The 25,659-nt window shown below is 35.9% G+C and overlaps 1 long non-coding RNA gene across 1 annotated transcript in view; it reads right to left on the bottom strand.

The window, feature by feature from the left end:
- Positions 1-378: 378 nt before the first annotated feature.
- Positions 379-25,659, bottom strand: part of LOC117064973 — a 201,233-nt gene continuing 175,952 nt past the window's right edge. Inside the window, exon 3 of the long non-coding RNA XR_004429774.1 lies at positions 379-563. This is a non-coding gene — a long non-coding RNA (uncharacterized LOC117064973). The remainder of the gene's footprint in view (positions 564-25,659) is intronic.

Below are 25,659 nucleotides of genomic sequence, written 5' to 3' on the forward strand. Positions count from 1 at the left end.
TTAATTTAAAAACATTTAATCGCTAAAAAAATTGATAATGATCATCTCACTGACTAGCCTTGCTTTGGATGGTTTTGCCTTGATGTTGATGGCTGTTAACTGATCAGGGTGGTGGTTGCTGAAGGTGGGGTTGGCTGCAGTGTTACTTAGTTAAGACAATGATGAAGTTTGCTGCATTTATTGACTCTTCCTTTCACAAAATATTTCTCTAGTATGAAATGCTGGTTGATAGCATTCTATTCACAGTAGAACTTCTTTCAAATTTTGAGTTAATCCTCTCAAACTCCGCCTCCCCTTTATGAACTCAGCATATGTAATATTCTAAATTCTTTATTGTCATTTCAACAATATTCACAGCTTCTTCACCAGCATCGTTTCCATCTTAACAAGTCACTTTTCGAGCTCATTCTTAAGAAACAACCTGTCATTCATTAAAGTTTGATCATGAGATTGCAGCAATTCAGTCCTATCTTCAGGCTCCATTTCTAATTTTGCTTCTCTTGCAATTTCTCTCACATCTGTAGTTATTTCTTCCACTGAAGTCTTCGACCACTCAAAGTCATCTGTGTGGAATGAGAAGTGGAATCAACTTCCCCCAAATTCCTATTAATGTTGGTATTTTGACCACCTCTCACAAATGTAAATTACAAATGTTCTTAATAACATCTAGAATAGTGAATCCTTTCCAGAAGGCTATCAATTTACTTTGCCCAGATCCATCAGAGGCATGGCACCAGTCACATTGGCTGTGACTCATTCTTTTGAGCACACCTACAATCCTCTCTTGAGTGTCTATTTGCTTACACTCCATAATAAAGTTTCTACACTTTCACTTTGGTCTCACTTCCAAATTCTTTGGTGCAGCAAAGACAAGAACCTGCACTGGCCTACCAGCAGAGAATCACGATTTAGTACAGCTGTAGTATTACGAAAGATATTTCTTGAATGAGACTTGAAAGTTGAAATTACTCCTTGATTCATGGGCTGCAGAATGAATGTTGTATTAGCAGGCATGAAAACAGCATTAATCTCCTTGAATATCTTTATCAGAGCTCTTGGGTGACCAGGTGCATGGTGAATGATCAGTAATATTTTGATAGGAACCTTTTTATCTAAGCAGTAGCTCATAACAGTGGGCTTAAAATACCTAGTAAGTTAGGCTGTAAAGAGATGTCCTGTCATCCAGGTTTTGTTGTTTCACTAATATAGCACAGGCAAATTAGATTTAACACAGCTTTTAAAGGCCCTAGGATTTTCAGAAAGGAAAATGAGCATTGGCTTCGACTTAAAATCACTAGTTGCCTTAGCCTCTAACAAAAGAGTCAGCCTGTTCTTTGGACTTTGAAGTCAGGCATTGACTTCCCCTGTCTAGCTATGAAAGTCCAAGATGGCCTCTTCTTCCAAAAGAAGGTTGTTTTGTCCACATTGAAAATCTGCTGTTTAGTGTAGCTACATTTATCAATGATATTAGCAAGATCTTTTCTATAACTTGCTGCAGTTGTAGACATCAGCACTGCTGCTTCACCTTGCACTTTTATGTGGTGGAGATTACGTATTTCCTTAAATCTCATGAACAAACCCTCCTAGCTTCAGACTTTTTCTCTGCAGCTACCTCATCTCTCTCAGCCTTCATTGAATTGAGGAGAGTTAGGGCCTTACTCTAAAATAGGCTTTTGCTCACGCCTGTAATCCCAGCACTTTGGGAGGCCGAGGCAGGTGGATCACAATCTCAGGAGTTCAAGACCAGCCTGGCCAATGTGGAGAAACTCCGTCTCTAATAAAAATAGAAAAAATTAGCCGGGCGTGGTGGCAGGCTAATTCCAGCGACTCAGGAGTCTGAGGCACAAGAATCGCTTGAACCTGGGAGGCAGAGGTTGCAGTGAGCTGTGATCGCGCCACTGAACTCCAGCCTGGGAAACAGAGAGACTCCGTCAAAAAGTAATAATAATAATACTAATAATTTAAAAAGAGAGAGAATGTTGTGGTTGGTTTGATCTTCCACCTAGACCACTAAAACTTTCACCATATCAACAATAAGACCATTTCACTTTCTTATCATTTGTGTGTTCAGTGGAGTAGCACTTTTAATTTCCTTCAAGAACCTTTTCTTTGCACTCACAAGTTGGCTGACCATTCTTCACAAGAAGCCTACCTTTCAATCTATTTCATCTTTCAATGTGGCATCCTCACTGAACTTAATCATTTCTAGATTTTGATTTAAAGTGAGAACCATGCAACTCTTCCTTTTACTTGAGCACTCAGAGGCCATTGTAGGGTCATTAATTTCAATGTTATTGTGTTTCAAGAAATAGGGAGCCAGAGAAGGAGAGAGACAGGGAAATGGCCAGAGAACAGTCAACACACACACACCATTTATAGATTAAGTTTGCCATCTAATATGGGCACAGTTTATGGAGCCCCAAAACAATTCCAACAGTAACATCAAAGATCCCAATCACAGATGACTATAACAGAGATGATGATAATGAAGAAATTTGGAATTTTCAAGAATTATTAAAATGTGACACAAAGACATGAAGTGAATACATGTTGCAAAAATGGCGCTGATAGACTTGCTTAATGCAGGGTTGCCACAAACTTTCAATTTATAGAAAACCAAACCAAACAAAAACCAATATATGGAAAGCTCAGTAAAGTGAAGTACAACAAAAGAATGTATGCCAATGTTATCAAAAGAAATATAATATATATTTCTACTACATATCATTTATGAACATATATATGACATACACCTGTCAACTATGTGTTCATAAATATTAATCATAACATATAGTGTGCATATCTAGTTAAAAATAAATATATTCTGGGAATTACTGATATACAGCCTATAAGAAATTTTATAATCTAAAGAAATGAAAGGATGGTATTACTACAGCAAATACCTCTTGACTTCCCATTACATAATAAGTGCAGGAGATTCCATTTAGAGAAAGGCATTCTAGTCTTGATCCTTGCCTGTCTGGAGTTTGCATCTTAAGAGAGTGATACTAATATACAAAAAGGGGCCAGGCGTGGTGGCTCATGCCTATAATCCCAGCACTTTGGGAAGCTGAGGCAGGTGGATCACCTGAGGTTAGGAGTTCAAGACCAGCCTGGCCAACATGGTGAAACCCCGTCTCTACTAAAAATACAAAAATCAGCTGGGCGTGATGGTGCACATCTGTAATCCTAGCTATTTGGGAGGCTGAGGCAGAACTGCATGAACCCAGAAGGTGGAGGTTGCAGTGAGCTGAGAATATGCCACTCCAGCCTGGGTGTCAGAGTGAGATTGCATCTCAAAAAAAAAAAAAAATATATATATATATATATATATATATATATATATGTATATATGGGGTGTGTGTGTATTTTGTTTGTATCTATACATACACAAAAAGGAAGGACTTCAGTACAGAATGCTGTACTTCAAGGTGCAGTGAAGCAGACAGAAGAGGTGCCTAGCTTTGCCATGGTGGGACAGAGGAGAACAGACTATAAGACGGGAAAGTGAGAACATTTTCCCCCAAAGTTTTCTAAAATATTCTTACCACAGCCAAGACGCTATATAAACATCTTGCTTCCAAAAAAAAAAAAAAAAAAATTGGGGCCAGGCTGACTCAGACTATTATTTTACATTTTTTCAAGGACAAAAGAGCTATAATTTTACAATGAGTATAAATGTGGAAATTTTACAAATGTATTTTGTTGCAAAATGCACTGGAATACATACATACTGTGAGTGGAAAATGGAGCTGTAATTTATTGCTCCAGGAAATTTTCTCATTATGTAGTCTCAGCATTACAAGAACAAACCAAGCAAGGTTGGAAACAAAATCTATTGTCCAAGACTTGGTTTCTCCACAATTATTTAGACACATGTTTGAATTTCTTCACAGCAATTACCTAGCCCAGGGTTTTTCATTATCTCAATTTTGCTAGGATTAACAAGGACTTAAAATCTTTTTCCAAAATGTTGCAGAATAGTGTTATTCATACAGAAAAGGAAACTGATGTTTCAGAAGAGCCAATTATATAAAAATCTCATATTTCTGTGTTAGTTTTACAATAGATAGTTTGTTTATAAACACCAATTTGAATCTGCCCTGAATGGAAATATCTAATATGACTTTGGTGGTTATTTGAAAAAGAGAAAATGTCTCTGCAAGAAATCTAATATAGTAGTAATGAAAATAACTTAAAATTATGTCTATTTTTCTTTAGTCAAAAGTAACATGGATGGATATTGAGTGAGAAGAAGAAAACAGGCAGGAAAACGCTTGGCAAAGGCATGAATTTAGATAAAACAATCCTTACATATTTTTAATAAAGGAGGACAAACCCTGTAAATTTCCCACACAGTATGAGAGCCCAGTCATGTCCAGGCTACTCTTCCTCACAGAGCCCTGTACTCTCCCTCTTTAGCACTTAGCATTTCTGTCATTGTAAACATGTGTGATGCTTTAATAACACTGTTCTCCCTAGCTGGAATATAAACTTCATGAATGTAAAGAGTGTGAATCTGTTTTCTTCCTGTCTGGCACATTGTAAGTCTTCAATATATATTTAAAGAAAGTTGTTGGGGGAGGGTTTGTTTTTGTTTTTGTTTTTGAGACAGAACCTCACTCTGTCACCCAGGCTGGAGTGCAGTGATGCTATCTTGGCTCACTGCAACCTTCGCCTTCTGGATTCTCCCGCTTCAGCCTCCCAAGTGGGGGGTTTACAGTAATGCGCAACGATGCCCAGATAATTTTTATACTTTTACCAGGTTTTGCCATGTTGGCCAGGCTGGTCTTGGACTCCTAACATCAAGTAATCTGCCTGCCTCAGCCTCCCAACATGTTGGGATTACAGGTGTGAACCACTTTACCCAGTCTATATTTAAAGAAAATTGTTGAATAAAAGATTAGAACATTATTTCATAGGTAACAGAATTCTAATAATTCTCTAGAGTTACTCTGGCTTATTTTTTCTTTTCTATATTGTAAGGGAAAAACATACAATGCACAGTGTGCTTCCCAAAAATACCACACTAGGAACTGTGGAGACATATGCCTTGCAGCAAAGATCCCACGACCAGCTGAACATTCCTGCTCTGTCTGCCTTCATGCTACACTAAAGATGACAATTAATAAAGAATGATTTTGTAGTCTCACTCTTTTACAAAGAATAGGACATTATTCACAGACTGGTGAACACAAAGTAAATCTTATAGAAAATCAAACTTTCATATTTGAAAAACATTTGTGCTATAATTCTTGAGGAGCCTTCCAAGTGAATAAAATTCAATAGCCAATTATCCAAATAATGAAAAATAAGTGTCATGAAGAATAAAGACAAATTGTTAAAACTATATGAGAGTCTAGAATATAGATCCTGATATAAGTAATTTGACAATAAAATAAAGCTTTTCGATGTCCTGAATAAGCAAACAATACCAGGTGCAGTAAGTCCTCACTTAATGCCATTGATATGTTCTTGAAATCTACAACTTTAGGCAAAATGACTTTCAGTGAAACTGACTTTCTTTTCATCAATGTTATAATGAAATAACATTGGAAAAATGATATTATTTGAGGATCTGCTGTATATTTTTTCAACTCAAGTTGCGGTTTCTAAGAACCTATCAATGATGTTAAGTGAGGACTTCCTGTAGCTCATATAAAATTCATATATATTTAGTCATGTATAGTAATTTGCTGATATTTCAGTCCCTGTCTTCATTCACCGTAAGTGTCTGGGTCTTCTGTAAAATTCGAGTGATTTGGAGTTGTGGTGTGTCCTTCTTTGGCACACAAAGACCTAATCAAGTAGCAGGATGAAGTAGAAAGACTATGTTATCAGTTATTAGCAGATTAAAAGGGAAAATTCAATTTATATAAATTATTAGGTACAGTGGCCTTGGGTAGGAAAGTTAATTTCTCTGACCTTCGTATATATATGCATGTCATAATATTAACTACCAGCATCCAACTGTATAGAGAGCAGTAGAGAATAGAAAGTATAAAAACATGCTGTGAAAACTGTAAAGAACTACATATATTTCTTGTTTTATTATTTAATACAATAAAATAGCAAATATAATAGGTTGAAAATGTATCTGAAAACTCAATTACCAAAAGAAAATTTTTAAATTAGAATATCAGTCATCATCAGGTATCCTAGAACTGGCCTCAATTTAGAATTGAATATTGGTGAAGAAAAAACTTTTATGAAGAGGTTTACTTCTTTTTTTACTCTTCGCGCACACACACACACACTCCCCAGAGGAAGCTTTCCAAAATCTGGTCTTGATTTAACATTGTAAAAAACTAAGACCTTTCCAAAATCCTAAAATGAAACTTGACCACTGTTTCAACTCTTCACTGTATTTATGACAGCCATTAAGCTGTACATATGCCAGCTGCTTGAATTCATTAGGATTATATGAGAATCTCTCTTTGAATCCTCTGAAATTCATTGATTGATTCTGAGTATCTCCCATTCCTATCAGTTAAGGTTAAACTAGAAACAACTCCCTACAGTTGGGTGAATGCAGCTGGCATTGACATATAAGGGTCATTAACTGTCTTCTATTATGCATTTGTGAAAAAAAGCACCTTAGATGGTATGATTGGTGCACTGAACTAATAATGAAAATGCTTTTTCCTGCGGCTTACTGTTTATCAATTGATACATGTGCTCTTACCAGAGGAACATATCAATTTTTTTAGCAAACCTCTCCACACTGCTTATGGTGATTGAATGCTAAGGGTCATGTGAAATGCTAAAGAGGAAAGCATCTTGCCAGAGAATTACATATTAGTAATTCTTATCCAGGGACTATAGGCAGAGTTACTGGACAATTGCAGAGCTCATTTCCAATATGGTATGATAATGACAACATGATGAGCTAATCCAAAAAAGAACATTGTCAAAACTCAGGAGATGGGGACCCTTTCAGAAAGCCATAAGTTTGAGAACATTGTTTTATTATGGCTAACTGTTCATGAACAGACAGAGAGATGGAAATCTGTTACTGGGCTCAGTTTGGAGTGCATGTGTGTGTGTGCCTGTGAGTGTGCATGTGTGCGTGCGTGTGTGTTTTGCCAAGAGTTATTTTGGAATAATTACTACATGCAGATTTTTAGAGGTATGAAAATGTTAATGAGCCTTATGTATACAAAACAACTTTCTTTGTCATCTGGAAATAGAAAATATTACTAGCTTTTAGGGGCTATAAAATTTAATCAAGGTTTAGTTAGTGTTTTAAGACCTTACAAAGATTTCATATGAAAATATTTTTAATAATATATTCACTAAACTAGCATTTTCCAGACAAAGGCATCAAAGGACAGCTTTTAGATAACTCATTTCCTTGATTTCATACAGTTATTTTTCCTAAAATAAGATAATTTTATTTTTGGTTACTTAGAAAATGAATATTGATCTTAAGATGTATGGAAGAAAAATTAGTATTTCTTTTTAATCCTCACTGGTAGTTTTTGTTAATCAACTCTAAAATTGAAAATGGAGAGAACTGAGAGTACAAGGAGAAAAAACAAAATTTTTAAAATTAGAAAAACATGAATGAATCAAATATTAACATAGACATAAGAAAACGGTGAGAGGCCGTAAGCTTGAAGAGCAATACCTGGTATGGTGGTCAAAATAATGTATGCCCCACCTCACACCTTAATACTCACATCCTAATCCCTGGAACTTGTGAATATTACCCTACATTTTGCAGACATGATAAATTTAAGGATTTGGGGATAGATATACTATCCTGGGTTATCAGAGTGGGCCTGAGCAGAAGGATTCTTAAGAGAGTCAAAGAAGGAAGTTTGACTATGAAAACGAAGAACCAGAATGATATAGCCTGGAAAAGACTGTGGGCCACTGGTGGCTTTTAAGATAGATGACTGCATCCCAAGCCAAAGTACTCAGGCAACCCCTTTTTGCCTGAAAAAGGCAGGGAAACAAATCCCTCCAAGAGGCTGCAGATGCAACGTAGTGCTGACAACACCTTGATTTTTTACCTGTTGAGACTCATGTCAGACTTCTGGCCTTCAGAACTGTAAGATATTAAAGTTGCATTGTTTTAAACCACAGAATGTGTAGTAATTTTTTACAGTGGCCATAGGCAACTAATGAACCCAGTTAACTCACTGGTATTGGAAAGCAGCCTTGCTAGAAAGTGATGTCAACAAGATGGCTGATTAGAAGCACTTGGTGTTCATCTTGACCCAAAGACACCCCAAATAACAACTATGTGTTGATAGAAAAGTGCTAGATTACATCAAAGGACTAACAGGAACCCTGCTAAGCACAGAAATTCAGTATAGCCACTAGAGAATGAAAAAAAAATCCATGGCCTCCACCACCTCATTCGCCAGTCAGGATCAGCTCAAAACCAAGAAGAACTTCTCCTTCTTAGGAAAAAGAAAGCAAGAGAATCCTAGCGGTCCCCATCAACACCATGAATATCTACAGTCCTCAAAAGTGGAGACCACTGAAGCCTTCATGGACAATAAGCTGAGCTGAGGAAGTTTCTGGAGTCCACACAACTGCACCCTACCCCCTGAGGCACAGTGAAGCTACTGTACTACACCTCCTTGGAAATGCAACTACTGGAGTGTGGCCTGCTCTGGACGCCAGTGGCCTCATAGTCTTCCATCCTTCAGGTTTCACTACAGCAGAACCACGTCTGCCTGGTGGCCCAAAATCCCCAAGCTAAGCTGTGAGGTAGACTCTACCCGGTGGGGCCAAGCATCCCTGGAACCACTCCACTCCCAGTTGCAGCTGTGCCCTGCCTCCCTAGGGGGCTGAGCTGAAGCTGCTCATTGCCTCCTGGGGAAATGGTGCCTTGATGGAGCTGCTGTATCTGGCCCTCCCAGTCACTGCTACCTCCTGCACATCAGGACCCAGGCTAAAGCTGCACAATCCCTTCCAAAGAAATAGTGCCATGGTGGAGCTGTACCATCTACTTTTCTCAATCCTTGCTGTGCCCTGTCTCTAGGGGCCTGTGCTGAAGCTTCACTCTGCCTCCTGAAAATGTGGTTATTTGACAAAGTCGCCCCATATAATCCTCTCAGCCACCATTCATGTCTAATTTGAAGCAATATTCTGGTTCTCAAGAAACTGGGCCTTGGCCACCCAGAGCAGTCATGCATCCCTTGGCACCCAGAGAAGACATGATGCCCAGTCCTGAGCTGAAGTGGCACATCACCTCATTAGTTACCAAAGGATTAGTACCTGGACTAAGCTGAGGAGTTGCACCTCCCAGGATTAAGTTGATGTGGTACCCCATATCCCAGAAAACCAGAACATCGACTAAACTAAAATGCCCTCCTGTACAGGCCAAATAGTGTTAGTACTCTGTTTCTCTGGAGTTACACTGGCTTCCTAGAGTCTGAGATGATGAATACCATTCTTTCCAGGGAGTAAAATCATAGCTGTGATGCTTCTTGTCTCCTCCTGTCCCCTTGCCCCTGCCCCAACATGGTTCAAGCAACAGCTGCACTCCACATAGTGATCTTGCTGCCACTGCACCTGCAATTACAGAGTCTGGGACACTGCTGAGTCCCACTATCACAGGATCCAGGGTCTACTACATGGGAGCCTGGTTTTCCATGGGGATAACCCTTGGACCTGAGTTGCTACTGAACCCTATTGGCTCTGGTTCCAAAACTGAAGCCATATGGTGCTCCCTGGGCACAAACCTCCAGAGTACCTCTTCTTCCCCAGTGGCAAAGTCAAAAGCTATAATCTATACTACTGGACCTAAGCTACTAGGGGGTGCCTCAGAGTCACAGAACCCAGCTTTTGTGGGCAATCTACATCCAACTTTGCCTCAGAGGGTGAACTTGCACCACAAGACCCAGGTGTCACAATAGGTTCACAAGACCTTAAGCCTAAGACCCTGGCTCCACAGCCAATCAGAGCACCTACATCCTAGAACCTAATGCCACTGCAATTACATGTAGGCCATGTCAATTCCAACACCAAGAAGGATCAGCTCAACTAAATATTCCTATTTTGGATAAATTGAGAATAAGAGGAACCCAAAACTGATTGTCACCGAGGACCCTAAAAACCTTACCACCACCACTGCTGCCACAAACTTCTACAGCCTAGGCCACTAAGGTACCTAAAGTCTTTGCTGATGTTGGTCACAACTTAAGAAACTGCTTGGAGGCCATACCATTGTATCTACTTGAATGAGTCACCATACCCTTTCCAACCAGCACACCAAGACTGATATAAAAGTGAAAGTCTTTCTCTATGAAAGCCTGCCTGTAAAGTTTGGAAGAGATGATTATTCAAACTGATATGCAGACATCAAGGTAGTGACATGAAAAAGCAAGGAAATATGACACCATCAAGAGAACACAATAACCCTCCACTAATAGGCCACAAAGAAAAGGAAATTATGACTTAACAGAAAAGGAATTCAAAATAATAATCTTAAGGAATCTCAGTGAGATACAAGAGAATACAGAAGGATAATTCAACAAAATCTGAAGGAATGAGAAATTTAACAAAGATAGATATCATAAAAAAGAACTAAACATAAATATTGAAGCTAATTCAACAAAATAAAGTAAAAAAAATACAGTAGAGAGCTTCAACAGCAGAACAGGTCAAGCAGAAGAAAAAAATCTCTGAACTTAAATATAGGTCATTTGAAATTACTCAGAGGACAAAAAGATTGAAAAACAGTGAAGACAGCCTATAGAACTTATGGGATACCATTAAATGCGCAAACATTTGCATTATAGGATTTTGAGACGTAGAAGAGGCCAAGATAAGGACAGAAAGCTTATTATAATAATTGCTGAAAACTCCCCAAGTGTGGGAAGACATATGGACATCCAGATATGTGAAGCTCAAAAGTCCCATATAGTTTCAACCAAAGAGGTCTTCACTGAGATGTATTATAATTAAACTGTCAAAAGTTAAAGTCCAAGAGAGATTTTTAAAAGCAGAATGAGCAAAGTGTCAAGACACATGTAAAGGAATTAACATTAGACTATTAGCAATTAACTGAACAGAAATCCTAGAGGCCAGGAGAGAATGGGATGATATATTTAAAGTGTGGAAAAATAAAAACATGTGTGTCAAGAACTCTATAGCTACCAAACCTGTCCCTCAGAAGTAAAAGATAAAATTTTCCTCAAACATGTAAAAGATGAGGGAGTTCACCACCACTAGACCAGCACTACCAGAAATGATTCAGGGAGTTCTTATAGTAGAAACAAAAGAATGTTAATTAAATACAAAAACATAATATATGAAATTCACTGGAAAAAGTAAATATGTGGTCAAATTGAGAATACCCCAAGGCTGTTATAGTACTATATAAATCATATATATATATATATATGTTTACATATATATGTATATACATTTATATACACACATATATACACATACATATATATACACACACTATCATGATTAAAAGTCAAAACAGTCAAAAATAGCAATAGCTACAATAACTTGTTTCAAAATACACAATATAAAAAGATATAAATTGTGATATCAAAAATATAAAATGTAGGGGGAGAGGTAAAAGTCTAGAGGTTTTTATGTACCTGAAGTTAAAATGTTATCGGCAGAGAATAGTCTGTTTTAACCTTAAGATGTTTTATTTAAGCCTCATGGAAACCACAAAACACAAATAAATAGCAGATGCACAAATGTTTAAAAAAAGAATTAAAACTTACACTAAAGAAAATTACAAAAATAAACAAGAGTGGGGAAAAAAGGGTCTACAAAACAACTAGAAAGCATCTAACAAAATAGCGGTAGTAAGTCTTTATCTGTCAATAATTACTTTTAATGTAAATGGATTAAATTCTCCAATCAAAAAACATAGAATGGGTAATTTAATTAAAAGGAAAAGCAACCAGATCAAAGTCTGTGCTGCCTATAGGAGACCTACTTTAGCCTATGTACATATAGTCTGAAAGTAAAGGAATGGAAGAAGATATTCCATGCAAATGATAAGACATCACAGGTGGCTATACTTATATCAGAACCAACAGATTTCAGGTTGAAAACAATCACAAGAGACAAAGAAGAACTTTAATAATAAATGGCACAATTTACCAAGAAGATATGACAATTACATATGCACCTAACATCAGAATGCCTAAATATATATGTAGCAAATACTAAGGGGAATAAAGGGAGAAATAGCTAACAATAATATTGAAGGCCTTCAATACTCCACTCTCAACAGTGGTCAGAACAACCAGACAGAGAAGTAATAAGGAAATACTGCAATTCAACTGCTTTGGAGACAAAATGGGCCTAATAGGTATATGAAAAATTTCTTACTTAACAGAAGCAGAATACACATTCTTCTCCCATGCACATGAAACATTCTCTAAGATAGTCCATATGTTAGGCCAAAATAAGACTTAACAAATTTAAAGCAAATTGAAATAATGTCAAGTATTATTTCTGACCACAATGGTATGAAACTAGACATCGATGACAGGAGAAACTTCAGAAACCATGCTGATACACAGAAAATCAACAACATACTCTTGAACAATGAATGTATCATAAATAAATTAAAAGTGAAATCAGAATATTTCGAGAGACAAATGAAAATGGAAAGACAATATACTAAAACTTACAGGGAACATCAGAAGCAGGATTCAGAGGAAAGTTTATAGTGACAAACACCTACATTAAAAAGAGAATTTTAGACCAATATCCCTGATGAACATCGATGCAAAAATCCTCAATAAAATACTGGCAAACCGGATTCAGCAGCACATCAAAAAGCTTATCCACCATGATCAAGTGGGCTTCATCCCTGGGATGCAAGGGTGATTCAACATTCACAAATCAATAAACATAATCCAGCATATAAACAGAACCAAAGTCAAGAACCACATGATTATCTCATAGATGCGAAAAGCTTTTGACAAATTTCAACAGCCCTTCATGCTAAAAACGCTCAATAAATTTCGGTATTATGGAACGTACCTCCAAATAATAGAGCTATTTATGACAAACCCAGCTAATATCATACTGAATGGGCAAAAACTGGAAAATTCCCTTTGAAAACTGCACAAGACGGGATGCCCTCTCTCACCACTCCTATCAACATAGTGGTGGAAGTTCTGGCTAGGGCAATCAGGCAAGAGAAAGAAATCAAGGGTATTCAGTTAGGAAAAGAAGAAGTCAAATGTCCCTGTTTGCAGATGACATGATTGTATATTTAAAACCCCATTGTCTCAGCCCAAAAGCTCCTTAAGCTGTTTAGCAACTTCAGCAAAGTCTCAGGATACAAAATTAATGTGCAAAAATCACAAGCATTCTTATACACAGTAACAGACAAGCAGAGAGCCAAATCAGGAATGAACTTCCCTTCAACAATTGCTTCAAGAGATCAATACCTAGGATACCTCCAACTTACAAGGCATGAAAGGACCTCTCTTCAAGGAGAACTACAACCACTGCTCATGAAATAAAAGAGGACACAACAAATGGAAGAACATACCATGCTCTGGATAGGAAGAATCAATATCGTGAAAATGGCCATACTGCCCAAGGTTATTTTTAGATTCAATGCCATCCCCATCAAGCTACCAATGACTTCTTCACAGAATTGGAAAAAACTGCTTTAAAGTTCATATGGAGCCAAAAAGAGCCCGCATTGCCAACAAGCCTACGTCAAAAGGACAAAGCTGGAGGCGTCACGCTACCTGACTTCACACTATACTACAAGGCTACAGTAACCAAACAGCATGGTACTGGTACCAAAACAGAGATATAGACCAATGGAACAGACAAGTCCTCAGAATAATACCACACATCTACAACCATCTGATCTTTGACAAACCTGAGAGAAATAAGAAATGGGGAAAGGATTCCCTATTTATAAATGGTGCTGGGAAATTGGCTAGGCATAAGTAGAAAGCTGAACTGGATCCTTTCCTTACTCCTTATACGAAGATTAATTCAGATGGATTAGAGACTTAAATGTTAGACCTAATACCATAAAAACCCTAGAAGAAAATCTAGGTAGTACCATTCAGGACATAGGCATGGGCAAGACTTCATGTCTAAAACCCCAAAAGCAATGGCAGCAAAAGCAAAATTGACAAATGGGATCTAATTAAACTAAAGAGCTTCTGCACAGCAAAAGAAACTACCATCAGAGTGAACAGGCAACCTACAGAATGGGAGAAAATTTTTGCAATCTCCTCATCTGACAAACGGCTAATATCCAGAATCTACAAAGAACTCAAACAAATTTACAAGAAAAAACAAACACAACCCCATCAAAAGTGGTTAAAGGATATGAACAGACATTTCTCAAAAGAAGACATTCATACAGCCAACAGACACATGAAAAAATGCTCATCATCACTCGCCATCAGAGAAATGCAAATCAAAACCACAATGAGATACCATTTCACACCAGTTAGAATGGCAATCATTAAAAAATGAGGAAACACAGTTGTGGAGAGGATGTGGAGAAATAGAAACTTTTACACTGTTGGTGGGATTGTAAACTAGTTCAACCATTATGGAAAACAGTATGGCAATTCCTCAAGGATCTAGAACTAGATGTACCATCACCCAGCCATCCCAATACTGGGCATATACCCAAAGGATTTAAATTATTCTACTACAAAGACACATGCACACGTATGTTTATTGCAGCACTATTCACAATAGCAAAGACTTGGAATCAACCCAAATGTCCATCAGTGACAGACTGGATTAGAAAATGTGGCACATATACACCATGGAATACTATGCAGCCATAAAAAAGGATGAGTTTGCGTCCTTTGTAGGGACATGGATGCAGCTGGAAACCATCATTCTTAGCAAACTATCACAAGAAGAGAAAACCAAACACCGCATGTTCTCACTCATAGGTGGGAACTGAACAATGAGATCACCTGGACTTGGGAAGGGGAACATCACACACTGGGGCCTATCATGGGGAGGGAGGAGGGGGGAGGGATTGCATTGGGGAGTTATACATGATATAAATGATGAATTACTGGGTGCTGACGAGTTGATGGGTGCAGCACACCAACATGGCACAAATATACATATGTAACAAACCTGCACGTTATGCACCCTAGAACTTAAAGTATAATAAAAAATAAATAAATAAAATAAAATAAAATAGTTAACTATTTCAAAAAAAAAATTAGAAATATCTCAAATAAACAACCTAACATTGCAACTTAAGGAATTAGAAAAACAAAAATAAATTAAACCCAAAGTTAGTAGAAGAAACTGAATAATAAAGATCAGAACAGTAATAAATAAAATAGAGACTTAAAAAATACAAAAGATAGAGAAAACAGTTTTTTTCTGTAATGATAAATCTGATAAACCTTTAGCTAGAAAAACTGACAATAAGACAGAAAACTCAAATAAATAAAATCAAAAGTAAAAAAGGAGACCACAAAAGTGATACCACAGAAATACAAATGGTCATACAAGACTACTATGAACAATTATATACCAAAAAATTGGAAAACCTAGAATAATTATATACCAACAATTTGGAAAACCTATCAAGAATGAATCATGAAGGAATAAAAAATTCTAAACATAGGGGCTCACACTTGTAATTATAGTACTTTGGGAGGCCGAAGTGGGAGAATCGCTTGAGCCCAAGAGTTTGACACCAGCCCAGGCAACGTGGCAAGACCCCTTTTCTACAAAACAATAATAAAGAAATTTAGCTGGGTGTGATGATTGTACCTGTGGTCCCAGCTACTTAGGAGGTTGAGGCAGGAGGACTGATTCAGCCTGGGAAGTTCAGGGTCTAGTAAGCAGAGATCATGCCACCGCACTCTAGCCTAGGTGACAGAGTGAGACTCTATCTCAAATAATAATAATAATAATAACAACAACAATAATAGTAAAAATAAATTGAAATAGACCTATAATGAATAACAAGATTAAAATAATACAATCCTCACATCAAAGAAAAGCCTAGGACCTGAAGTTTTTCACTGGTGAAATCTACCAAGCATTTTTTTAAAAAATCAAATTCTTCTCACACTTTTTCAGAAAATTAAAGAGGAAGAAATTCTTCCAAAGTCATTCTATGAAACCAGAATTAATCTGATACCAAAACAAGATGAAGACACAACCACAACAAAAAATTACTGGTCAATATTCCTGATAAGTACATATGCAAAAATCCTCCACAAAATACTAGCAAAACAAATACAGCAGCATATTAAAGGATTATTCACCATGATCAAGTGGGTTTCATTCTAGTGATATAAGCATGAATTAATATATGCAAATCCATAAAGGTAATTCTTCACATTGACAGAATAAATGACAAAAACCATATGATAATTTCAATAGATGCAAAAAAAGCATTTGACAAAATTAAACATCCCTTCCCAATCAAAACTCTCAACAAATTAGGCATCAAAGGTATATAACTCAACACAGTCAAAAATGTATTTGACAAACCCACAGCTAACATCACACTAAATGAGGAAAGAAAGTTTTTCTGTTAAGATACGAAACAAGACAGAGATGCCCACCTTCTCCATTCCTATTGAACACAGGACTGGAAGTCCTAGCCAGATGATTTAAATAAAATAAAAAAGTAAAAAGCATCCAAATAGGAAAGGAGATGGTTCACTGTCCCTGTTTGCAAATGACATGATCTTAGGTATAGAAAACCCCAAAAACTCTATAAACAAAACTGTTAGAACTAATTAACAAGTTCAGTAAAGTTGCAGGATACAAATTCAACACACAAAAAGCAATAGTGTTGCTATATGCTAACAATTAACTATCTAAAAATATTTTTTAATCTCATTTACAGTAGCTAGAAATAGTAAGTAACATAGGAATAAATTTAACCATGAAGGAAAAGAGCTACACACTGAAGATTATAAAACTCTGATGAAAGAAATTCAAGAGGTTACAAATAAATGGAAAAATACCCCACGTTCATGGATTGGAAGAATTTATATTATTACAATATCTATACCACCCAAGGTGATCTATAGATTCAATGTAGTCACTATGGAAATAGCAAAACTACCTTCAAAGACATAGAAAAAAATCCTAAAAATCACATGAAACTACTAAAAATTCTAAACAGCTAAAGCAATCTTGAGCAAAATGAACAAGCTGCAGTCATCATACTTCCTGACTTTAGAATATACTACAAAGCTATAGGCATGGTACTGGCATTAAAAACAACAATAACAACAACAACAACAAAAACCAGACAGATGGACCAATGGAGAATGTATTCGTCCATTTTCACACTGCTATAATGATACTACCTAAGACTGGGTAATTTATAAACAAAAGAGGTTTAATTGACTCACAGTTCTGCATGGCTGGAAGGACTCAGGAAACTAACAATCATGGCAGAAGGCAAAGGGGAAGCAAGGCATGTCTTACATGGTGGTAGGAGAGAGAGAGCAGGCAAAGGGGAAGTGCCACACTTTTAAACCATTAGATAGAGTGAGAACTCACTCACTGTCATGAGAATAGAATGGGGGAAACCACTCCCATAATCTAATCACCCCCATCAGGTCCCTCCCCCAACATGTGGAGATTACAATTTGAAATGAGATTTGGGTGAGGACAAAGAGCCAAACTATATCAGAGAAGAATAGCAAACACAGAAATAAATCCACACATGTATAGCCAACTGATTTTTGATAAACAGGCCAAAAACACACATTGGGGAAAAGACAGTCTTTTCAATAAACAATACTGGGATATTTGGATATTCGCATGCAGAAGAATAAAACTAGACTTCTATCTCTCATCATATACAGAAACTAATAAAAATCAATGTAAAGTTCTAAACTATGAAACTACTAGAAGAAAACAGGAGTCATTTGTCTCAGCAAGGATATTTTGGATAAAACCTCAAAAGCACAGGCAACAAAAGCAAAAATAGACAAATGGGATTAAAAGCTTCTATACAGCAAATGAAACAATAGAATGAATAGACAACTTATAGAATGGGAAAAAATATTTGTGAACTGTTCACCTGACAAAGGGTTAATATCCAGAATATATGAGAAACTCAGACAATTCAACGGCAAATATCAAACAAACAAACTAATATTCCAATTACAAAATTGGTAAATGGCCTGAACAGTTATTTTTCAAAAGAAGACATATAAATGGCCAACTGTATGTGAAGAAATGCTTAATATAACTAATCATCAGAGAAAGCAAATCAAAACCATAATAAGATAGCACCTTACTCCAGTTACAATGGCTATTACCAAAAAGACAATAGGTAACAAGTATTGGTGAGGTTGTTGAGAAAAGAGCCCTTTACACTCTTTGGGAATGTAAATTAGCACAACCATCAGGGAAAACAGTAAGGAGGCTTCTCAAATAAATAAAAATGGAACTACTATATGATCTAGCAATCCCAATATATCCAAATAAAAGGAAATCAGTATGTTGAAGAAATATTTGCACTCCCATGAAAAAATGCAGCACTATTCACAATAGCCAAATATCTAATCAACTTTAGCATTCTTTGAATCAATGTGATATATATACAAAATGGTATACAATTCAGCCAAAAATAAATAAATAAATAAAAAAATAAAACAAAATCTTGTCTTTTGGGACAATATAGATAAAGTTGGAGGGCATTATGTTAGGTGAAATAAGCCAGACACAGAAAGACAAATCCTGCATGATCTCACTCATATGTGGAATCTAAAAAGAGTTTAATCTCATGGAGGCGAGAGCAGAAAAGTGGTTACCATAGGCTGAGGAGGATAGTGGTAGGAGTGGTGGGGGAGAGGTGGTTAACAGTTACAAATTTACAGTTAAGAGGGATAAATTTTTACATTCTGTTGCACAGTATGGTGACTACAGTTAAAACTGATTTATTATATATTCCACAATATCTAGAAGAAAGCATTCTGAATGTTCTCACCATAAAAAAATTAGTAAGTGTTTGAGGTAATGGATTTCTTTAACTACTCTGGTTTATTTGATCATTACACAATATACACATATATCAAACATCTTATCTCATAAATATACAGGTGCCAACTAAAAATAAAATAAAACTTAGAAGTAGCATTGCCAATGTAAATATAAGGGCATGCCTAATTAGAATTACAAAATTAGAAGTAATGTTGAGAAAACTACAAGTTGTTTACTTGTTCAGGTAGTGTAGATGTTCTGGTTGAATGGATAATATAACAAATAAAGTGAACAATTTAAAAATAAGTAACTTCAAAACTGACAAGGTTTAGAACTAAAAATATTACCAATTTAATTAAAACATTTGTTTTACAGCACATGAAAAATGCAACAATTATTTGAGAGCAGCCAAGTCCTGCCGCCATTCTGACAAAGTAGAAAGAGGCCTGAATTTAAATCCAAAGATTTTCATTCTTGTCTGGGCAGATATAATAGTTACTACCTTTATAAATTAAGAAAGTCATTGATCATTTAATTTCTTAATGCTCTCTTGTTTTTCTTCATCTATAATCTGAATACATTACCTTCCAGAGTATCAAAATCTAAAATACACATAAAAAGCAGCATGATACAGTGACACATGGTTGAAAGATGTTAACCGCCATAAATTGGGACATTTTTACACTACATCTGTGATTCACAGAATTATCTGCATTAGAAGAAAATTCTTCCTTATGGCTCAGACTCATTTAATTTTTTTTTTTTTTTCATTTTTGGAAGTAGAAAGTACTTTCCTTTTGGAAATATTTCCCCCAAACTGGAGAGCATCTCATGTTTCCTGTGTTTTATTTCATGAAGGTGCTATAAACCCACTTGGTTAAATGTTGGAGATTCACCTGTTCAGATGCTTAGGAAAGAAGAAATTATGTTTGAGGATGTCTTCAGGGCTAACTGCCCACTGTGGTCTCCGAAATGTTTGATGGCATCTCCCCAACACCTTCAAGACTAAATCCTTAAAACACACACTACTCAAGCACAGTCTACAGAACTTTCTGTTTGATGTTGTCCAACATTTAAGTAAGCTGATCTCCTGAAGATACAGAGGTTTTCCTTCTCTATGGATTGAATCAGCTCTAACTGTGATAAGCTATTCTCTAGCTCCTACCCTTTCAGTATTATTCAAATATTTGTCTGCTCACTCTGGGGTCCCTTCCTTAAACTTTGAATTTCATGATATTCATTCTATTCTCTTACTGTAACCTATAGACTCTTGGGTGTTTTCTTATTTCTTGGCTGCAGGCTTTTTATCTGGTACCAGATCTTTTTGTTTAATTTTGTTTTTGCTACTACAATTCTTCTAATGTTGACTAACATTTACCACACATTCCATAACGATGACTTATTTGGGAATTTAAATTATAAGCTCATTCTGTTTAGGTCTCCATGCCTATATCTTATATGCAAGTATAAAAGAAAATATGAAAGATAAAAGTAAACACCCCCCACGCCCAATGCCTCAGCTATTCATCATGCATTGAATACACCTTTCTGCCAAGCACTCTGCTAGGCAAAGGAGATTTTAAAGCTGAATTCCTAATACATGAAGGTGCTGGAATATACTTCCAGTTTTTACCTACCTCTTATGCACTATTGACTTCAAAACCCAAATCTCTAAGTCTAACCACAAGTTCAAAGTCCAGTTAATGCATCTAACTTCTTACTGGCTTCCATTTCTAATCCAACATACCCAAAATGACTCTTATCATTTCTTTCATGCTTTAACAACTCCGTGTCCTACTTTTAAAATTCTCTCTTCATTAAAGTCAGAATAATGTGTGAGATGGTCACACAGAGACTTCTTAGCTAAAACCAGTGTGGTAAAAGTTGTTGTAGGATATCATGGATATTTCTTTTTTGGTTCACCAACATCATCCCTTTCTTTTGAGAGACTTCATATTGTTTTCTCTGTATGAATGTGTTCTATGGAGGGTTGTCAAGTGGGATACTTTTGTTTGCAGGGGTAGGGATGTGAGACAGGCTGGACAAATCATTGTACCCCTTTTTGCCTGGACACATATTGGTCATGCATTGGGTATAGGAGTTAACCTGTATCTGGCAAGGTAGAAGTCTTTTTCCTTTCTCATCATAAGACTGTGAGGATGAAAATGGAATGAACTAACTCTATCTACTGCTTTCAATCCTAGAGACATATGATCTAACAGAACAAATCCATGTACAAAGACAAAGGCAGGGAAAGAAGCAAAAGGTAAAAAGACTTCAAAAGAAAGAGAGATAGCATACCGATAATGCTTGTAACAGTTTAATACATCCATCAGTAGACCAAAATCATTTTTAACAAATTTATGGTTTTGCCACAATGAATTCCATTTTGTTGTTGTTGTTGTTGTTGTTGTTGGGGATTTCGAGTTGTGTTCTTGGCATTTGCCACTAAAATGTGCAAGTACATGTAAAGATGTTAAATATCTTTTTAGTTTAAAATCTAGTCATGTTGATTGGTGGGGGGGACAGGTAAAAGGACTGATATATTGATGACACAGAAGAATACATCCAAAGAATAAAATATTAAGTTGCTAACATATGGAAAAATAAAAATATTGAGTGGGGTTTGGGGGAAGACACAAAAGAAATATAAGAGGAGAATGAGAATGAGTAAGAAAAAAGGAGAGAACTTGTATTACCATATGCAAAGAACATGGCAAACAGCCTAAATTTTGCAACACATGAGAAATACAAACAAACAAAAATTTGAGATAAAAGTGTCAGAACTATTTGCAGACGGAGTTAGTAATAACATTCTACAAATAATAAGGACCATGAGAAAAGACAATGACAACTCAGCATAGAACTGTATGATACCAGTAGTATATGCAACAGTGAAGATATACAAATCTAACAGAAAGATTAATCCATTCATACCCCAAACAGGAACTATATTTTTATTATTTATGAGTTATATTTTATAAAGTATACAATTTATAATTTGCTGCTATATTTATGCCTGAATCATCTCTAGAGCAACTTGCATATAATCTTATTACAGTGTATAAATGCAATCATTGTCAACAAATTGTTAGGTTGCCTCAGTGAAGTTATGGGTTAAAGATCCCTAGCTGGTATTGATACATACAAATGCTGGTGTTGATATATAGATATGCTGGTAATTAGTGGTCTATATCTATTATCAACACAATTCTGATATCCAGAATTCAGCAACTCTTACAAAATTATTTGTAAAAATTATTTCTATTGATTGAGTTTTATATCATTGCACCATGACACAAGAAGTTAGGTCAACTAGTGATCATTAGTCCTCTTGCTTTTTCGTTGCCCAAGTTCAACAGCTTTTGATTTTAAAATATGTTTCTAGTCCTCTTCCTTTTTCCTTGCCCAAGTTCAGCAGTTTTTTATTTTAAAATATGTTTCTAGTCTGTCCTACTCTCTCCCGGTTAAAACATCTAACTTCCTGCTGGTTTCCGTTTCAATCCAAACATACCTAAAATTACTCTTATCATTTCTTTCATGTTTTAACAACTCAATGCCCTGCTTCTAAAATTCTCTCTTCATTAATGTCAGAATAATGTGCGAGATGGTCACACAGAGACTTCTCAGCCAAAGCCAGTGAGGTAAAGGTTGTTGTAGGATATCATGGATATTTCTTTTTAGGTTCACCAACATCATCCCCTTCTTTTGAGAGACTTCATATTTTTGAACTCTGATGTTTATGTCAAAGTCTTCATAGATTCTCTTCCTCAAGTTCAATGCATATTCGATGTTGCAAGTCCATGTTGCCATCAGAGAGTCCTATCAAAGTGAAATTGTGGTAATTTCATCATTTTATTTAAACTCTCTATAAAATATACCCCATTTTCTACAGAACAAAGACCAAGCTCCTTTCCATGTGCAGAATTGTGCTCATGAGATGGTGCATTTCAAATACTTTCACATTATTTGTTTCCACTCCCAAATTTTTAAATTGTGCTTCTTCCGATATTCTGAACAACTTAGAGTTTCCTCAAAGGTCCATATTGATTTGTACACCCATACTTTCCAGATGGATCTTCCTATACCTTCCAGAGAGATCTCCCTCTCTACTTTTGTTTTTCTTTCCTCCACAAGTTGATTGCCTGCTACATAAAGCCTCCCTGGTTTTTGTTTGAACTCTCCTTCCCCACCTATCTTTCCAACTCCCTAGACCTCTCAGTGCTGTATTGGAATTATCTATTCATTTCTGTAGCACATCTGTAATCTAAGTGTTCAAAATAACATTCAACATTTTGTATTATGCATATATAATTTCAAATATGCTTGATTGTGAGCTTCTTATTGTATTTCCAATGCCTAAAACAAAACCCGACACACAGAGGTTCACAATAATTGTCTAATTTAATTAAACAAACTTAGTAATCTACTGGCTATTATTATTACAATTTTCTAATAGGAATATCTAGTTAAACTTATTATTATATGTCTAAGAAGTTAGACACTTCTAAACAACCATTGCGTGCATTTTCTCCTTACAACGTCAGTTCATCTGCTATCCAATTATCACCCTGTTCAGTTGCACACACCTGGAGTTAATTTGGTCTTGGATAACTGTGACAAATTTACACTCTTTTCTATGGCACATTACAAACAATTGAGGAAATTACAGTCTGTTCTCAATACTTGGTATTTCATGGAGAGTTTCTGAAAAAGCTGACAATTTGGAGCCTATGATTCTCTGGTGAGAGTTCAACCATGATATCAGCAAAGATTGTAGGAATTTTATGTTTCATGTGCACTGATCTTAAAAATAACATGTTAAAATGCAATATTACCACCAGTGTTCTCGTTAAGCCCTGATGTTTCTCAAAGTGCGATCACTGGAAGACTTAAATCTGATTCACAAAGATTGCCTGGTTAAAAATGTGGATTCCTGCATCCTATGGAGACTTACTCATGCTCTGTCATTAAGGAATCTGGAAGTTTGCTTTTTAAAACAACCACAATTATTCCAAGTAATTGTGATGCATATTAAATAACTTCTGCTTTAGAGAAAGTAGAGTGATAATAAAACATGAGAGCTGTTGTGGAGACATGGATAGCTCCTCCTTCTGCAGGTGGACCCACCAGGAGATGGACTCCCCCTCTTGCCCCATCCTTGACGTTATTTAAACTCTCCAACTCTAAGCCTGTTCCATAGAAGGCACTTAATAATTAAGAGATGTAGTTATTTCTTTTTTATTATGGTAAAGTCAATTCTAAGAAAACTTCACCTAGATTCCAAATAATACTTTCTTCCGTTATTGAGTTGCCACTTTTAAAGAAAATATGATATTTTAATTCCACACATAATTTTCTTACATATGTAACATAATATAAAGAATATGATATTGGGTAGATATAAATGATTCCATATAACATTTTGTTGTCGCTGTTGGATAAATCAATAATGGCTAATTTCAAAGAAGCAAAGATGTTTCATCCTGGCTACTCCAGTTAAAGAACAGTGACCTTGGCCACACTGTATTATTTCTCTAAGTGTTGTTTTTGGTATCTCTGAAATAATAATATACATGTGACAATATACAAATTACTACAATAAAAGAGCTTCTAGTCTTTCTTTTATCCACCAAAAATTATTCTGGCTGAAATCACTTTAAGTGTTTCTCTTCCCTTGATCTTAAATTTTCATTAACTAGAAAACTACTTCTTTTGTATTTGTGAAGCTTAATCAGACTAAAAGGGGAGTGAAAAGATTGAGAAATGAAAAAGAGCTGGACAACCCTTTCAGAGATAAGCAAGGGTGTAATTTGAAAAGAGATGTTTCGGAGGAAGCACATAGATGATTTAAGAAAAAAATAGTAAGATTTTAAAAACGATTACTTGCAGATTATGTATTTCCTTCATAATTTCCAAGAGCTGAAAGTAAACAATTAGAATATTTTAACATTTCTTTCATTACATGACATATTTTCTTTTAACTGCATGACGTTCTGTGATTTAAACATGTGGGTCACAGTTTTACACATTTCATTTACCCCTTGGTTAAAATCTGATGAGGAATAGAGGAAACAATGTGTGAAAGCCTTCAGCACTTTGTCCTGCACAAGCCCAAGTTAAAAACAACGCTATCTATTACATTTTATTTTTCATTGATTTTTTTTTCTCTTTTGTAATCTTGTGTCAAGTATAGGCCTCCTACATTTTTCCCACAATATTAAAAGAATAGGAGTTTTGTTGCTGTTTTATTTTACAACTTATTGGTTTCACTTCAGTGAACATAACTGGCAACCTAAAACTATGTGTGATTATCTTCTCCTTTCAGCCAGTGTTTGTGAATATTTTCTTGGGAATCGTTCACCTATGAAAGCCCGCCCTGCCTCACTCTAATCTCCTGTTCATGCTGCCACTTAACCACTTGTGTGGAGGCACAGACCTGAAATTTAATTTTGACATTTCTTTGTGCACGTACACTAAAGAGGTGTTGTTTTTACTAGTCTGTTTCACTGCTTTGCTTTCTACTGAGACAAAAAATTGACAAATTTTACTCATTTTGTTTTGATTTGCAAGATTTGTTTTTCCTTAATCAATAAATTGTATTAAAAACTTGTTTTGACAAATGGTATAGGCATTGGCTGTTTTCTACATAACTTTTCTTGTAAAGCATTATGGAGTCTCTTCTTCAGGTAAAATAAACATTTATTACATTTGTTAAATTTATCTTTAAGTTTGCTGGAG

The sequence above is a fragment of the Trachypithecus francoisi genome, unplaced genomic scaffold, assembly GCF_009764315.1.
Source record: "Trachypithecus francoisi isolate TF-2019V2 unplaced genomic scaffold, Tfra_2.0 Lachesis_group2, whole genome shotgun sequence".
Classification (NCBI taxonomy): Eukaryota; Metazoa; Chordata; class Mammalia; order Primates; family Cercopithecidae; genus Trachypithecus; species Trachypithecus francoisi.